Below are 4258 nucleotides of genomic sequence, written 5' to 3' on the forward strand. Positions count from 1 at the left end.
ACAATTACTTAGAATTAATAAACTGAGGCTTTGAGATGACCACAAGTGACATATTTCTTCAAGGCTGCTCTCATGTAAGTTACTTATAATGATGATGCATTTGGGTACAGAATTATGAGCCAAGAATTGAACTCTGCAATAAAGGGCAGATGACAGCAACAAAAGAAGGATTGCCAGAAGCTGGTATCTTCAGACCAAAGAAAATACTGTGTGGCTCCAGGGAGAAAAGTCTAGAAGCTCGGAAAAGAGCTCCTTTTGTCAGAAATGCCTGCTTTTAATGCCAGGAAAATGTTTCACTATAATCCATTCATAACATAGGCTTCAAAAACTTGATCCTCTACCAACAAGTCAAAGAATCACCTGATACAGAGGTGGGATGAGATAGTGGGTCCCAAACCTCCCTGGGAGAGTGGTCCCTATGTCTGAGGTGCAGTTCCTTGACTTCCAAGCTACATCAAATGGATAGAAGACAGCCAAAATAGCTTGGAGGGATGCTTTGCTCATTGAAATGCTAACTAACCCCAGGGTATTTTGCTAAAAGTCATTGCCTAGTTTCCCTGTGGATTGATCCACAAAACAATTCTAGGTGATTTTATGTGACCCAACTCTGCATTGTATATTGGTAGAGTAGGAAAGATGAGAAATCTACAAATTCCTAAAGTTAAGTAATCACAAATTCTCTCAGTTTTCACATAATCTTAGTTTTTTGGGAGTGCCAAGTTATTTGAAAGAAGTAAACAATTGTCTTTTCCCATTCCCTGTCCTGTCTTTCCTCCCCAGAGAAGTTAAGCTTTCTTTCACTTCAAAACTTCCCATTTGTTTCCATATCCCTTGTACAGCATTTTCTCCAGGTTTAGGTCAAAACTCAAAAACTATCTTAGGCCATATTCTGGATTGTATGTCCTAATGGACACTAATTCATTCAGAGAATTATTGTTTTCCTTTGGATATGAATAGCAAACAGCATTCAGGACATGAAGACCTGAAGAAGGAAGAGCAAAAGGAGACGGGAAAGAAGGAGGAGGAGAAATAAAATGAACAAAGGGAAGTGTGGCTTACAGATGGTAGAGAAGTTGTATCATGAAGAAAAGCAAGCATAGAGATGCAAAAGTTTAAACCCATGTGCCTTTGCATGCCCAGCATTATGGAATATTCTCGGCAGTCTTAAATTTTTCTCTACTTCAACTCTTCTCTCCTCTGCCTCCCAAGGCTGCAAGAAAGACGTACAAGACAATGCAGAGGGATGCAAAGAAGAGTAACATGAATGTTACTTCAAGAAAAACAGATGCAGGTGGACATGAAGCCCTCTGGGTGTAGTAATGTGATCTGTAAGCCAGTAGCGCTTTGTCTAGGCGACCATGTCTGTTTCTGAAAGTGTAAAGAGACGGCAGACAAGATAAAAGGAATGGAAATTCTCCCAGCGATTATAACATCTGTTTGGAACAAAATCTTCTTGGCAAGCAGAAGAATTACAAGGAAGCTATTTGGGAAGAAGGACCTGGAACATATAACCAATTGGCTTACATAAAACCTACATTAGGTACCCAAGAAAAGGCCAGTAAAGAGACCTGGGTAGCTCAGTTGGTACAGCATCAGACTTTTAATCTGAGGGTCCAGGGTTCAAGTCCCTGTTCAGGCGTTATCTTCCTTTTGCCCTAGTTACTGTCTCTTAAAATCCTGTTGACAATCCAGTTCTTCTTAGAGAAACCTGTCCTGACATTTACTGTAGGCTTCTAGTCTCTTCTCTTCCTGCTCTTTGTTCCGTAAGAATGGGAATAGAGCAAGGGGATCAGAGAAAGAGCAAAGGGTTAAGCGATCAATTACTAGCCATAAGTTTGGCAGTTTGAATCCACCCAGAAGTACTTCCGAAACCCTGGGGGCCTAGTGGTTAAGAGCTCCGGTTGCTAACCAGAAGTTGGGCAGTTGGCATCCACCAGGCGCTCCTTGGAAGCTCTATGGGGGCAGTTCTACTCAGTCCCATAGGGTGGCTATGAGTCTGTAATCGACTTGACGGCAGTGGGTTTGGTTTTGGTTTTGGAGGTGTTTCAGAAGACAGGCTTGGTAATTTACTCCTGAAAGGTGAAAGCCTAGAAAACACTATGTAGCAGTTCTACACTGTACCCGTGGGGTCAGTTAAAGTGGAGGCAGCCCAATCCTTCCAAATGAGGTGAAGACTTGTAAAACCAAACTTAGCTGTTACAGCGCCTCATCTTTTTTTTTTTTTTAATTTTTTTTTCTTAACTTTTATTGAGCTTCAAGTGAACGTTTACAAATCAAGTCAGACTGTCACATATAAGTTTACGTACACCTTACTCCATACTCCCACTTGCTCTCCCCCTAATGAGTCAGCCCCTCCAGTCTCTCCTGACAATTTTGCCAGCTTCCAACTCTCTCTATCCTCCCATCCTCCCTCCACACAGGAGATGCCAACACAGTCTCAAGTGTCCACCTGATATAATTAGCTCACTCTTCATCAGCATCTCTCTCCTACCCACTGTCCAGTCCCTTTCATGTCTGATGAGTTGTCTTCGGGAATGGTTCCTGTCCTGTGCCAACAGAAGGTTTGGGGACCATGACCGCCGGGATTCCTCTAGTCTCAGTCAGATCATTAAGTCTGGTCTTTTTATGAGAATTTGGGGTCTGCATTCCACTGATCTCCTACTCCCTCAGGGGTTCTCTGTTGTGCTCCCTGTCAGGGCAGTCATCGATTGTGGCCGGGCACCAACTAGTTCTTCTGGTCTCAGGATGATGTAGGCCTCTGGTTCATGTGGCCCTTTCTGTCTCTTGGGCTCTTAGTTATCCTGTGACCTTGATGTTCTTCATTCTCCTTTGATCCAGGTGGGTTGAGACCAATTGATGCATCTTAGATGGCCACTTGTTAGCATTTAAGACCCCAGACGCCACATTTCAAAGTGGGATGCAGAATGTTTTCATAATAGAATTATTTTGCCAATTGACTTAGAAGTTCCCTTAAACCATGGTCCCCAAACCCCTGCCCTTGCTCCGCTGACCTTTGAAGCATTCAGTTTATCCCGGAAACTTCTTTGCTTTTGGTCCAGTCCAATTGAGCTGACCTTCCATGTATTGAGTATTGTCCTTCCCTTCACCTAAAGCAGTTCTTATCTACTAATTAATCAGGAAAAAACCCTCTCCCACCCTCCCTCCCTCCCCCCGCCTCGTAACCACAAAAGTATGTGTTCTTCTCAGTTTATACTATTTCTCAAGATCTTATAATAGTGGTCTTATAAAATATTTGTCCTTTTGCCTCTGACTAATTTCACTCAGCATAATGCCTTCCAGGTTCCTCCATGTTATGAAATGTTTCACAGATTTGTCACCTTTCTTTATCGATGTGTAGTATTCCATTGTGTGAATATACCACAATTTATTTAACCATTCATCCATTGATGGACACCTTGGTTGCTTCCAGCTTTTTGCTATTGTAAACAGAGCTGCAATAAACATGGGTGTGCATATATCTGTTCATGTGAAGGCTCTCATTTCTCTAGCATATATTCCGAGCAGTGGGATTTCTGGGTTGTATGGTAGTTCTATTTCTAACTGTTTAAGATAACGCCAGATAGATTTCCAAAGTGGTTTTACCATTTTACATTCCCACCAGCAGTGTATAAGAGTTCCAATCTCTCCGCAGTCTCGCCAACATTTATTAGTTTGTGTTTTTTGGATTAATGCCAGCCTTGTTGGTTAGTGAGATGGAATCTCATCGTAGTTTTAATTTGCATTTCTCTAATGGCTAATGATCGAGAGCATTTTCTCATTTATCTGTTAGCTGCCTGAATATCTTCTTTAGTGAAGTGTGTGTTCATATCCTTTGCCCACTTCTTGATTGGGTTGTTTCTCTTTTTGTGGTTGAGTTTTGACAGAATCATATAGATTTTAGAGATTAGGCGCTGGTCGGAGATGTCATAGCTGAAAATTCTTTCCCAGTCTGTAGGTGGTCTTTTTACTCTTTTGGTGAAGTCTTTAGATGAGCATAGGTGTTTGCTTTTTAGCAGCTCCCAGTTATCTGGTTTCTCTTCGTCATTTTTGGTAATGTTTTGTATTCTGTTTATGCCTTGTATTAGGGCTCCTAAGGTTGTCCCTATTTTTTCTTTCATGATCTTTATCGTTTTAATCTTTATGTTTAGGTCTTTGATCCACTTGGAGTTAGTTTTTGTGCATGGTGTGAGGTATGGGTCCTGTTTCACTTTTTTGCAAATGGATATCCAGTTATGCCAGCACCATTTGTTAAAAAGAC

General features: G+C 41.6%; 1 non-coding gene across 1 annotated transcript; it reads left to right on the top strand.

Annotated features, from left to right (window-relative positions):
* The first annotated feature begins 1566 nt into the window (after nt 1-1566).
* TRNAK-UUU (transfer RNA lysine (anticodon UUU)) lies at nt 1567-1639 on the top strand. The gene has a single exon. It is a non-coding gene; the product is annotated as a tRNA-Lys (tRNA).
* Nucleotides 1640-4258: the final 2619 nt, after the last annotated feature.

The sequence above is a fragment of the Loxodonta africana genome, chromosome 1, assembly GCF_030014295.1.
Source record: "Loxodonta africana isolate mLoxAfr1 chromosome 1, mLoxAfr1.hap2, whole genome shotgun sequence".
Lineage (NCBI taxonomy): Eukaryota > Metazoa > Chordata > Mammalia > Proboscidea > Elephantidae > Loxodonta > Loxodonta africana.